This window comes from Podarcis tiliguerta, assembly GCF_965153285.1.
Source record: "Podarcis tiliguerta genome assembly, chromosome: 1".
In the NCBI taxonomy this organism is placed as follows: Eukaryota; Metazoa; Chordata; class Lepidosauria; order Squamata; family Lacertidae; genus Podarcis; species Podarcis tiliguerta.
Genome location: NC_139534.1, coordinates 110,663,258 through 110,677,834, shown reverse-complemented (window position 1 = coordinate 110,677,834; position 14,577 = coordinate 110,663,258).

The window sequence follows — 14,577 nt, the reverse complement described above, 5'->3', positions numbered from 1 at the left end:
CACCCGGCTTTCCTTGGAAACGGTACTGGAGTTAACAAGAGCATACATAATCCATAAGTTTAAAGTAATTACTTCCACTCTTTTCTCCCACTCAGATTTTACTTTGATTGAAAATAGCTTTAGTCACATTTGCTTTATTTCATATAAAAACAAAGCAGTGTGACTTCACATACTCAGCTGCTGGTATCAATTGCCATGTGCCAGGTCGCAATAGATATACTTCTTGATTTGCGAGAATTGCCAAAGAGGCCATGATATACTGAATGAGTCATCCCATGGCAACTTGCTCCTACATGATGACTGATGTTGGCAGTTTCAAGATCTCAAGTAATCGGTGCATTTAGCATCTGAACAACATATGGTGTTGTGAATTCATCTACTGATTGTTGGAAATTAGTTGCAATGTATCAACTCCAATGGTCATAAAGTCAGCAGTACAGTTAGATTGAGAAAGCAAAGAAGGCTACATTTACTGGTTTTAAGATTCGAGGGGGTGATCAATGGTGCTACATTCTGCACCTAATTTGGTAATCAATTAATTTTCCAGCACTTCTAGCCAGATATTTAGGTGGTAAAGCTCTTCTTTCCCAACAGGACAAGCTCATACAACTGCCAGCAAACAACAGCAACATTACCCAGCTACCTGTAATCCTTACAGCAATGCTTTAAGGTGAGTTTGTATTATTATTTATTGCATTGCAAGTGGGTGGGGCAATTGAGGCTATGTTAAATATGGGAGTGTTTCAATAGGATACATGCCTACATCCTTCCAAGTCTCTCTTGTTCTTCTTGTCGGGTGCCCCACAGCATCCATCTAAGAATGTGAGACGCTTCTCTGATATTAGGCTGCATGAAACAGCAACTCCATGTGTAGGATGGGTGATGCAGCCAGTGCATTAATGCAATTGCCATACATGCACGTATTCGCACAACTGGTGCTTCCATGTGGTCTTGCTGTAATTACTAGTGGGCACGCCCTTTGAATATTACAAGTATCTTAGCTGAGCTTTAATCAATAGAGATTCAATGGGAAATTGTAGGACTTCATGTTCACTGTAGTCTGAGCAAATATGTCTTTGGTTGTAATTCTATACTTTGCTGAAATCCTCCTTTAGTTTGGAGCAAACTTTGTTGAACCTAGTGGGATTTATTTCTGATCATGCATAGGAATGGGCTTTGCACTTGTTTGTTAAAAAAACTTGTCCAAGGGTATGATTTGAAGGCCCGTGAGGCAGCAATGTCACTGAACCTAAGAATATCTGGGTCTGGTCAAGTCATTACCTGGGTGGCAGATGGCATGGGAATGAACACACACACACACACACACACCGCCTTGTGGTCTGCCTAGGAAATAAAACATGGAACATACATGCAAGAGATAAATAAATATAACCAAATCCCAGTTCTATCTCCTCCTGCTCTGTGTTGGAGGTGTCATATCAATATTGAGGACTTGTTAGATACTTTGTTAGGCTCTTTTTTCTTATAATGCTACATAACAACAAATAAGACTGGTTACTAAATCAAGGTAACAAGATTAATATAACTGAATCAAACAAGACATTTATCATCACCCAAATTCATTATTCAGTTATCAATGTTTCTCCACAAATTTTACAAACATTTTTCATTCCTCTATTGAATATCTGATATGGTAAAATATTCATTCCTCTATTGAATATCTGAAATGGTAAAATATCAGTAGTTTTATCTAACTAGGTTCAGCAAGTAGACTTGCTGAAATTAATGGATCCATTCAACTGCCCTCAAATAACAGCAACATGTCCAATGGACAAAGCAAATTACAATGATCACAATTTGACCTCCCTGCAGCTCTCTCTACAAGGTACAGCCACCAAATACTGAATAAAGTTACCCTTCTCTCAGTTTACCCTCTCAGCTTACATTGATTGATTTTTGTGGTCCTTTCTGACTCTTCTAAGTTCACATTTAAACAATTTCCTCTCTGGGAGCAGGCTTGTCCTTATACGTCCCCCTGGTTGCTACAGTATTAGAACAGCTCCAAATGTTTGTATCTCTTCTTATCCAAACGCTACATTACAGAATATGATCTCCGAAAGTAGAAGTCAGCATAACAAGCAGTATATTTCACATGAACTGTCACATGTTCACAAATGAAAAGTGAGTTCTTCTGACTCTGCTATAATAGTGGTGCATGTTCAACTTTTAAAGTCACTCGTAAGCCCTTGGAATTGCAAAATTAAGCCTCTCCCCCCCCCCCGCCCGCTTTGTGTGCAGAACCCTTGAGGCTCTATAAGAGTGCGGTGAATCAGAAACACCATGGAAGCAACTGGTGTAGGAAATGTCACTGCCTCCAGAAGATCAGATGAGAGATATAATGACAGGCAGTTTGTGGAAGTATGAGTGCAATGGCTGGCCTTCAGGGGATAACTTGCTGAAGCAATCTAATCATTACTTATATCAGAAGTTTCACTGGAATGAGTTGCGTATGAAACTTTAAGGAGAAAGTTCTGTAAAGAGATGTTCTTTGTGCATCAGGCAATACCTCTCTGTGGATCCATCCCATTTACAGGATGTGGGGGATCTCTTGTTTATTGATTGCCATTATATCCCACCTGACATATTGCTGTTATTTGAGGGCAGTTGAATAGATCCATTAATTTCAGGAAGTCTACTTGCTGAACCTAGTTAGATAAAACTACTGATATTTTACCATATCAGATATTCAATAGAGGAATGAAAAATGTTTGTAAAATTTGTGGAGAAACATTGATAACTGAATAATGAATTTGGGTGATGGTGAATGGTACAGTGGTACCTCAGGTTACATATGCTTCAGGTTACAGACTCCGCTAACCCAGAAATAGTGCTTCAGGTTAAGAACAGAAATCGTGCTCCGGCGGCACAGCGGCAGCAGGAGGCCCCATTAGCTAAAGTGGTGCCTCAGGTTAAGTACAGTTTCAGGTTAAGAAAGAACCTCTGGAACGAATTAAGTACTGAACCCGAGGTACCACTGTATACATCTATAGCAGAGAAAAGTGGAGTAGCTTCTCTCACCTGTGTATGTCTGCTGAAATTCTCGACAGCAGTTAAAAGTAAAGCAATATTGGACTTATGGTTTGGCTTGCCTTGATGGAGGCTGTTTATTACATCACATCTGAGCCCTTTTGCATGGGATATTTTGAGGATGAGATGGGAGTAATCATCCTCCCCAACCCCCAACCCCCCAGGGCCAGGGGGGGGGGCAGCTTCACCTGCAGATCTCTGAACACCTGCCCCCAGTCCGGTAGAAACGAGGGGGCAGGGGGCGCTGAGTGGAAAACACCATGCGTCTTTTTGGCAACTTTCCAAAGTTGCCACCATGAGCGAACAAACTCCTGTTTTTTAAGATGATAATTCAGACTTAATTAATGGGCATGCTCTGAGTGAGGGGAGATATACTACTCTGCCAACTGATTCAGCCACTGAGGAGCTAAAGGATTCGAGTGGAAGAGAGACTATCTACATTTTGGAACTGGTATGTCGGAATGGAAAGAAGGAGAGCCTCCTTTGTTTCTTTTTGATATATTGCATATTTGCTATTTTATTTGGCAAACTCCCCTGGAAAGTCTGAATACCGATTGATTATGTACAGAAGCAAGACTGTACTGTACTGTACTGTAATATTGAAATAATTTTGATCTAATTATTAACTGTGTGGAAAAGATTTATGAATTTGCAATTAATTGTGATGGACTATTAAGAGTGGATGTGGCATTTGCCTGCTAGGTGGGTCATAGGAAAGGGTTAAATGAGTGTGACATGACTGGCTGGTGGGAACTCAAGGGGAGGAGTTAGAGTGAGAGTTGGTGTTGTGTGAAAGTCAGTTGAGAGTTGGGAGTTGAAGAAGAAAGAGGGAGGATAAGTCTGTGGGGTTGGTCGAGTTGTGCTGTGAGAGAGTGAGAGGAATTGTTAGGTGGAGTCAGATAGATAGTTGGGATAATCAGTTTAAAGTTGTTAAGAATGTTTAGGACAGTAAAGGAACTAAGATTAAGAAACTGCCAAGAAAAATTAAGTGAAACCATAAGCTTGACCATGCCTATAAATAAACTTGATTATTTGTTAATATTAACAACTGTCTGGACTCCGTGTGTACCCGAGAGAAATGGGTTGGTGGCAACGAAGAAAGCAATCACAGTGGTGGCACAGGGTCAATAGACCGTCAAACGTCCGGGGACCCTGTGTGATCTCCACAGTGGAAGATGGGAATAGAGGCTTCTAGCCAAAGTACAGGCGTATCTGTTCTGGTATGAGATGAGATGTAGAGGTTTGGACATATGCCTGGAACAATTGGCAGAAAGCCAGATTTCCTCCGTTTTGGGACGTGTCGTATTGGATTTACAGGCATGAAGAAGTGAAAGTGAAAGACAAGGACGAAAATAAACATCCACACAGAGAGATACTGTTTGATATAACTAGCTTGTTGGACAAACTCAGATGCTGTAAAAACGAATGAAGGATTAACATTGGAATGATTTATGGGAACCACCTGGACTAATTATGAAAGCAGCACAAATGTGAGATGATCTCAATCCTCCGACCTCAAAGCATGATTTGGCTTAATATTTGGACTGTTTGATTATTTTATAATTTGGAATGTCTTTAATGTGGCCTTTATTGTATTGCTAAATTGGAAAACTTAATAATTCTTTTTTTAATAAAGTAAAGCAATATTCACACTTTTGTATGCAACTTTTCCGAACAAACAGCTTTTTTGCATGCAATTCCCTAAATATTTGCTTTTCTATCCCCGTTTGTTGGTTTGAGAAGTGAGCTGCTAAATTCTAAGAGTGAATTTTGCAGGACATTTGCATTTTAATTCACATATTATTTTGGGACGTGCAGCTTATTCCATGCATGCCCCAGACCCCGGTCTCCTACATTTGACTATTCTAGTGGGAACTTAAGATATTTAAAGCCTTGGCTTGGGTGAAATTATCCCCTCCTGCCCGCCACACAACAGTGCTGTGACTTTCCTTGTGTGATGCCCTGGAATTTTTATTTTATTTTACTTCAACAGAAAACAAGAGGGATGAAGTAAAGGTAGGGGGGCTTTCTATCCTGAGTCACCTCATTTTGAGCACTCGGTCAGATGCTGATGATAGTGTAACCCTACATAGTCCCCAGATTCAGAAAACATAGATATGAGAAGAAACAAACATTTATGTTTCACCATTCAGCTCACGATGTGTACAACTAAACTTCAGAAGCATCGGCAGCTAATTGTTGATTCTTTTGGCTTGCAAACAAATTACCCCGCCATATATACTCTTGCAGAAATTCTCTATAGCTTTATACTGACAGTTCTGGGAAGGCCTCACTACAATTATGTTTAGAAACTAGACTCAGCTTTGGCAGGTGATACAATAAATGTAAGTAAGAAGAATAAACATGTTTAAATATTTAGCCAGGGATGTCAAAACCAGGTATATGTATCCGAGTAGGGATGCCAGAAGGATTTTCTAGGCCCAGCATGCTCTTGATTTTTGGCCCCCTCTCCCCAAACCCAAACAGGTTGAATACAAATGTAGGGGATGTATTATGCTGCCAAAGACAAACCTTGAGGATCTTGGGGAATGGGGTGTTTCTGCAGGGAAAGCTATAGGAGACAGAAGCTTCCATAAAGTGCAGGGAGAAGTGGAAGACAGAACAAAGAGAATTACCTGCAATGGTGATTTCCAGCTGCTGAAGTTCTGCCAAGCAAGACTCAGAAAAGAAATATAGGGTCTATTGAATATCTATCCCCAATCAAAGGTGAGGTTTTAAAGTTCCTAAATTCAATGGTGGCTGGTGACCACTACACCTGGTGGAGCAGCTAGGACATGGGTGTGTGGCCTAGTTGTTCTGCTTGCAGTTTGTGCAGTCATGCAGTCTTGCAGATACTTGAAGTCTTACTAATAGTTAGCACCCAACTGAAGAAGAAGAAGAAGAGTTTGGATTTGATATCCCGCCTTTCACTCCCTTTAAGGAGTCTCAAAGCCGCTAACAATCTCCTTTCCCTTCCTCCCCCACAACAAACACTCTGTGAGGTGAGTGGGGCTGAGAGACTTCAAAGAAGTGTGACTGGCCCAAGGTCACCCAGCAGCTGCATGTGGAGGAGCGGAGACGCGAACCCGGTTCCCCAGATTACGAGACTACCGCTCTTAACCACTACACCACACTGGCTTAAAGTATCTTACTTTGGTTCAGAGGGGGGTCCCGGCTGGGATAAATGTTTTGTGATTGCCACCTGTTCCGGTTCACTGTCTTCTCTTTTGCAAATAAACCCTCATTTTGGTTCACAAAGTGTGTTTTTCAGATTTTTTTTTTGTCGCAGGGGAGGGGGACACTCAGAGTTAGTCTGAAAAGACAGTTAGAAAGCTTGCCCATCTATAGTTTATTAAAAGAAACACAAGGCACATCTTGCAGTAATATGGGTAGGGTGGATGGTAACTAATGAGCTCATCAAAAGCACTGCGTTAAATTTATATAATACAGCTATCTTCCATAAACTCCAGCAATACATAATCCTACAGTTAACAGTACAGCCAAATCTTTTCATCTGCTCCAAATGTCCAACTGGAAGAAATCATCCTTCTTCTTCTTCTTCTTCTTCTTCTTCTTCTTCTTCTTCTTCCTACTATTAATTTATTATTTATACCCCACCCATCTGGCTGGGTTTCCCCAGCCACTCTGGGCGGCTTCCAACAAAGTATTAAAATACAGTAGTCTGTTAAACATTAAAAGCTTCCCTAAACAGGGCTGCCTTCAGATGTCTTCTAAAAGTCTGGTAGTTATTCTTCTCTTTGACATCTGGTGGGTGGGCTGCTGATGTCAGAAAGGTGTCAGTGAGGGGGACAATTACAGCTCCAATGGAAGGAAGTTCCAAGGTGTTGTAACCAGTCCCTTTTTGTGTTGGTACTCACTGGTATGGAGTACTGGTACCTCCCCCCCATCCATGGCAGCCATTATGTGTTGGTACCCACAACCCTTTTATCAAGATACGAAGCACTGGCTATAACAGAGAAGGTTCTGCATCATGTTGTCATGGAACTGGCTATACCTGTAGTTGGAACCACACTCTGGGATTTCCCTGCAGATCACAGGACATGACTTGGCAGATAATGGGACTGTCACTCCTCCCAGTACCTGGTCCCAAGCCGTGTACAGTCAGCACCGTACCTCCCAGTACCTGGTCCCAAGCCGTGTACAGTTTCAGGATTGGTGAAATTGGATCCCATTGAGCTACATTACTCAATAACCTGGTGGCTGCATTCTACACCAGCTGAAGCTACTTGAGTATCTTCAAGTGTATTGCAGTGTATTGCAATAGTAAAAATCGGAGCTTACCTGAGCATGCACTATTGTTGCTAGGCTGTCCCAGTCTCATGCAGCTGGTGAAGCAGTTGGAGCTGCAAACAAGCTCTCCTTGTCAACAGCGCCACCAGGGTCTTAAGTGACCGTGTTAGTTCAAGGTGCACACCCAGACTGTGAACTTGCTTACTCAGGAGGGGTGCAACTCCATCCTGAATAGGCTGACTACCAAACTCCTGCACCTCGCAAATGCACACAATTCATGCCACTGTTCAGTTGGGATTCAGCCTGTGTTTTGAAAATGTGAATGCAGGAATCAAATTAGAGACCTCTTTTAAAAAGGGTGTGCGCAACACTTTTTCTTTATGCATGCAATCATGCCAACTAACTGCTTATACTAGTCAGTGCTGGTCCCTGCTGGGTGTCATGTCTTTCTTGCATTCTTCGCTTTCGCCAAGATGACTGCCAAGGCCTCAGCCACCTCTCCTCCTCTGATGCTGGCAGTCCCTCTCCCTCACCCCTTTTCTCTGCCTCACTGCAGCTAGAAATTTTCTTTTAAATTTAGGCCACACCTGCACTATACATTTAAAGCCACGTTAACCAGCCATTATTTCCCTAAAAGAATCCTGGGAGCTGTAGTTGTGTGCTGAGAGGAGACCAATATCCCCCTCACAAAGCTATAACTCTCAACAAACAAGCTACAATTCCCAGGATTCTTATGAGGATGCCATGGCTGCTACAGTGGTGTAAAAGTGCTTGGCTCCAAAAAGGTGTGCTAATTGCGATTCAGCCAAATATGTGGCTTCATTATGAAGGGTGGTGGGTGAACCCCAGAAAAAGAAAGACCCTAATCTGCAATAGGGTATAGCCATTGGCATGGGGTAAAACCATGAAATACAAAGAACTGTTAATCTTTACTGCTCTTTCAGCCTAACCTTTGACACAGATAAAAACAATGGATAACCTTGAATAGTTGCTGTAAGCTATTTTCTTGTGGGTTAGCTAGCTGACAATTCTGCATCTATTTTGTGTTGTTTTAGCTTTGTTTTGAATGTATCTGCTGTTTGGTGTGTTTTAAACTGCTTTTATTGTACATCCCCTAGAGACGACTGTGTAGAAAGCAATTAATTACCATATTTTTTGCTCTATAAGACACACCAGACCACAAGACGCACCTAGTTTTTGGAGGAGGAAAGCAAGAAAAAAATTATTCTGAATCTCAGAAGCCAGAACAGCAAGAGGGATCGCTGTGCAGTGAAAGCAGCAATCCCTCTTGCTGTTCTGGCTTCTGGGATAGCTGCACAGCCTGCATTCACTCCATAAGACGCACACACATTTCCCCTTACTTTTTAGGAGGGAAAAAATGAGTCTTATAGAGCAAAAAATATGGTAGTTAACCAATACAAAAAATAAGAAGAAGAATGCGTTGGAAAGATGATGGGACCGTAAGATCATGAGATGAGCCTGCTGGATTAGACCAATAGCCCATTTAATCAACATCCTGTTCTCACAATGGTTGTGGGAAGCCTGCAACCAAGACTTGGACACAACAACACTCTGCCGATTCCCAGTAAGTGGTATTCAGAAGCGTAATGCCTCTGACAGTGGAGGTGGAACATAGTCACCGTGGCTAGTAGCTGTTGTTGAGGAACTTTTGCCTCAGTTGCTACCTTATGCAGAGTACCAAGGGGTGGGGAGGCACTATGGGAACTACATATTTCCAAATGTCCAAAGGTTAGTGGGACTTCAAATGATTTTGAATTTGCACACTGAGTGAATAGAAAAACAGCCTCCTGTACCTGGGACCCAGTTAATGTGACAAGAAGAATGATATCCTCTCTCTCTCTCTCTACTCCCAACTATACATTTCTTGCTGTCAAGCTACTGTGCAGGATCAAGAAAAGGATACCCCATAGAGATGAGCCCAAGCAACATTACCCTACCCATGTTGATCTCAAGGTCACATTCTGAGGAGGGAAAGGCAGCAGTGATAACCCGCATGCATCAGAAATTTAAGTGCCATCATCACTAATGCCTCCAATACCTGCTTCCTAAAGGCATCTGCTTCATGAATAAGCAATGCGGGAGCTGCGAATAAGCAGATGGAGTGTAGCTGATGAGTTCCCTCTGGGCAGACAGAACACAGTTAGCAGTTATGTATAACAAGGATCACATAATACCAGGCTTCCGTGTCTACATGGGCCTACCAGTCAAAGAAAGCAAATCACGTTGAGGAAGCGTGGATCAGGGATTGGTTTGAAGAGGAGTGAGGGTGAAGAAATTTAGAGAAATGCAGAACTGCAAGCCAACAAACCTGATGCAAGCATGCATCAGTTTCAGAAAGCACACACAACTTTTGCACTAGTGCTATAGAAATAATATAGGAAGATATATTGACAGACCACCTTATACACCCAGTAGATCTCTGCAGTCCACTGAAGAGTTTCTCCTGCAAGTTCCAAAGATCTCAGAAGCCCCCTCCACAGTAACTCGGAGCAAGGCTTTTAGTGTGGCAGTCCCTGTTCTGCAGAACAGCATTCCTGTGGAGCTATGACAGACAACTGTCACTGAGATGAGGGTCTGGCACCAGTGAGTGCCCCTAGGAGATGCCTAGTTCTGAATTCCTTCCTTGAGTCTGGAATTTTGATTCAGTTGGTCTTGTTTATAAGTAGAAGAGCTGCATTAGAATGCCTCCTCAGATATATTTATTAGGTAGAATGCTGTTTACCCACATTTTACCACAGCTTTTCAGTTCCTTTAGTTACCCTATGCCTTTCCTCTTCTACATTACCAAAGTGCACCTGGACATTGAAACTCTTGAGGAGACTAAAGCACTACAACCCTTGCCTTCCAGTGATGATCCAATAGTCTGTTGCATGCTATATAGAAAAAAATTAGTTACAAAAAAAATGGCAATAAGTTACATTGTTTTCTTTTATTATTTATTTCATTTGATTTGATTTAAGAACCATTCCGCACTAAGCATCCTCAAGCGATTAACAAGAGAAATGATAAAACCATTTAAAATCCTATACAGATACAGAATTGGGATGCTTCACTTCAAATGCTCATTGAAAAAGGAAGGTCTTCAATAGGTACCAAAAAGGCAGTAGAGTTGATGTTTGTCCGATATGTAATGGAAGGGGGTTCCAAAGAGTACATATCATTACATTAAAAGCCTGATTCCTCACATCATGCAGAATGGACCTCTGACATAATAGATTCTGCAGCAGGCCCTCTCAGTTGGCTTTATAAGGGGTGGAATAACCTTTTAGTTAAATCGCATATGGAAGCTGCACAGGAAACAGGGCCTGGGCGGCATACGGTCCTTCTTATGGAAGTCACAAACAGATGCTTGTGTGTAGGACTGATGAGATGGGCCTTACAGGAGCCCCTTTTCAGCAGAGCACAGAGATTGGCTGGGTGTATAACAGGGGAGAGAATCTTTCAAATATCCTGTCCCAAGCTGTATAGGGCTCTAGCACCAACACTTTAGATTTAGTCCTGTAGCTACTTGGTAACCAGTGTAATTCTTGGTGTGAATTGCACAATGTAGCATTGTATCTCTTGTTCCTTGTACAGTCATACCTCGGGTTACAGACGCTTCAGGTTGCGTTTTTTTGGGTTATGGACCCGCCGAAACCCGGAAGTACCGGAACAGGTTACTTCCGGGTTTCGGCGGTTGCGCATGCTCAGAAGCGCTTAATCATGCTTTGCGCATGCGCAGAAGCACCGAATCGCAACCCACGCATGTGCAGACGTGCAGCTGCGGGTTGCAAATGCTGCGGGTTGCGAACATGCATTCTGCACAGATCACGTTCGCAACCCGAGTATCCACTGTATAACATGTTACCATTGCACGCCACATAAAAGGAGTCATGATGAGATCATATGGCAGTGACATCACTTCCCCGTGAATTGGCAACAACAGCAAGGATGGGCGGCAGCAAGTGCAGGAGGTTCCGAGGGTTAGCAGAGGACGCTTGGAGGGCTGTGGGCCCCAGCAACTGCCCAACGATGTCAACCCTTAAAACTAATTCGGAACAGCAGCAATTTATTTTAGAGGTCTGTCAGAAAACATATTAGGGTGGCCCAAGCCCTACTTTGTTACTGAAGAATTTGCTGGAGGACATGTGGCTCAGCTCTATTCAAATTAGATTCAGATCATGGGAGCACTTGAGAATGAGTGGCATTTCAATTGGGAGGTGTAACTATGTATTAAAATGTTATCTTTGGGACTGTCCAGAAGCCTGCCGCATCCACGACATAATCATCCAGAAACAATGAATTTAACAATAGCTGAGATGCGTTTAAAAATGTAGAGATTAAACCGGCAGACAAGGGTGACAAAACACGGTCTATAAAAGCATCCTCTGAGCTGGTTAATAATTAATGTGTCTGCTATCTTGCATGCTGTTATTTATTGGAGAAAATGCTACCTGGGAGATAATGCAATAGTAAGGGCAATCTGAATGTTTTCAGCAGATAGTTTAAATACTACCTGACATGTCCCTGTTTACTAGGAATCGATGCGGGCCGCTGCAGTCATCCTTTTCATTTTCAAATTATCAGATTGCCGCCACTCCCCCTGCATTTTCTAATTAAATTGTGCATAGTCTACCAACGACAGAAGCACTGCTTGATCCCCTATTGAATATTTCGCTGTTGGCCCAAGCAATAGCTATACATCAAGTGGGTTCCTCTCCCCACTTCCCTCCACCTCATGTTGACCACAGCAGCCACTTGATTTATTTTCTTATCAAAACCATGATCTCTGCTCACAAAGCTGGTGTGCTACTTGTACATCACTTCCACAAAGGGAAACAAAACTGCTTTATGTCCTGACTGCAGGCGCTTCTGTGAAGCTGGAATATTTTAACATCTGTTAATTAGAGATCACAAACTCATAGCGTCGTGAACCAGTTGCAATAGAGTGCAGTGGGGATCAGAAACGCACCATCCACTCCTCTGCACAGACCATTGCTTTCACCTAGCCTATTAAAATGCTGTCTTTTAATAGATTGAATTAATCCTCTATATAAAAGAGGAAATTAGACTGTTGGTTTAATCACTCGCACTTTCATCTTGGCTTCTCCTTTGCAATACAAGGGTAGCTTATGACCCGTTTCATTAAGGAATTACATACCATTTGCATGGATTCCACACAGGAAATGTACCATTCAAAGAAGTTGAAAAGGGAGCAGTTTGCCATGCGCTTCTAGATAATCACAGTCTTTATTATCAAAAATTAGTGTAGTTACGGGGGGGGGGGGCAGGCTTTGTGTCGTTGAAAGTGGGATACCATGGGAAGGTTTCATAGTGGCGCATTGCACACACCCTGGGTCCAATGGCGGCTGGCGCCCACCAAGACTGCTAGACCAATGGTAGGTGGAGCAAGAAGCAATGGAGGCTGAATCAACTGGTCATTTTACGCCCATCTTCCTGCTTGCTGAGTTCCACAAGGTCAAAATGGAGGCAAAGGAGGAGGAAGCTGAGGGTCAGGGTCACCTCCTGGTCTGATTCTAAGGAAGTTAGGAAGGAAGCAGGTTGGAACTGGCTGAGGGGCAGACTGAGGTTTGGTAGGGCAATGTCCTATATTCCTTAATGAACCAGCCGCCACTGCTTGGGTCCAAGTCAATGTCAACAGCATCTCTTCTCATGCAGCTTATGCCACAAAACTTGGCAAACTGCACATTCTGTGTCTCAGGTCATGGCCTGTTCATTTTTCAAGGCTTCAGCACAAAATTGTAGTTCTTCACTTTTGCAGAAACCCTGTTATCCTTCCCTACAGTGGCCTACAGTCCTGTAACAGAGTGAGAGACCAGTTCTACTACTGGCTTCTGCTTTTTAGTTATAATATGTTATAATAGTTTAGTTATAATAGTGCATCTCACATCCATTTGTTTTTCCCTACAGATGCACATCTATCTTGATATTACAGGAACATGGGAGTTTCTTCTGATGTAATTCTTTTTTCTCCAGAAAAAAATTGCTGGGTGTGTGAGGCCTGGCCCTCCTGGCATAAGCAGTGCTGCTGCTTGTCAGGGTGGGGTGAGGTGGCAATGAGGTCAGGGGAGCTCTGGGTTGGCAGACTTGGCATTCTGATGGCGCACACACCTGTGGGAGACTGACATTGCCAACCTGTCGTTCCCCTGGTTTTGCTACCACCACACACTGCTCAAAAGAAACCAACATTTTTTGGTCTTTGGTTGGAATACTCTGGTGTGTTTTTGTTTGTTTGTTTTAAGAAAACTAGGAAAAAACATGTTTTGGTTAATGAAAAGTTAAATTGATCGGTTGGCAGGAAAACTGCTTGCAGCTGGAAGCCAACTTTTTCCCCACCTTTTGAAAGTTTTTGTGTTTAGGGGGTTTTTTTGCAACTGATCTGTAGGTGTAAACAATACATGAATTCAGAAACCTATGGCATGTGGTATGGCTTAATTTCTAAATAAGAGGTATGAAAAACATATGAATCCTTTTACATGGAAACTCTATCCCTGTGGCAGCCTGCACAGGTGTAATGGCACATTTTCCTAAATAACAAGTCCTGTTGTGATGAAAACAGGGAGGTTAAAAATTGTAGTTCCATCAAGTCAAAATGTTGCTGGCCACCACTGACAATATCCAGATTGTTGTTGTTGGGATTTTAAAAAATAATGTATCTCTCAAGGTTTCGAGTCTTCATTAATTCTCACAAACACCCTTTCGGCTCACCTGTGTTTGATACTGAATGTAATTTTACTTGCTGCCATCCAACAAATGTAATCAAAGAACAAGAATGTGCCAAGGTCCAAGCTCTGTCCTTGAAAAAGTAGACACCACCATCAATAGACATGCTTAATGGCTGACTTTAAATGCTAGGAGTTTTTTAAAGGTTCAGTTGGCAGGTAAAGTAATAGATTTATGAGATAGCCGTTGAGTGTCTTGGAGAGAAGTATATTCCACTGCCAACACAGAATAGGTCAGCCAAAATATTCTAGATGCTTTCATTATGAATTATCCCAAGATGGAACAGCTGTGGCATTGTCCACATGGAACAAAAAGCAGCAATCAACTTAACAGGCATTGAGTGAAAAATAGCCACTGATTACTTTATGGAATTAAGGAGCACCACAGGAGAGCGTGTCCCTTTTTTCTTTCCAATATTATTTATTTTAGTTATGCTAAGTCCAAAGGCAACCTACAGCAGAAGAGAAATAAAACTACAAGAAGAGCCCATGCTTGATCAGGCCAAAGGCTCATCTAATCCATCATTCTGTTCTC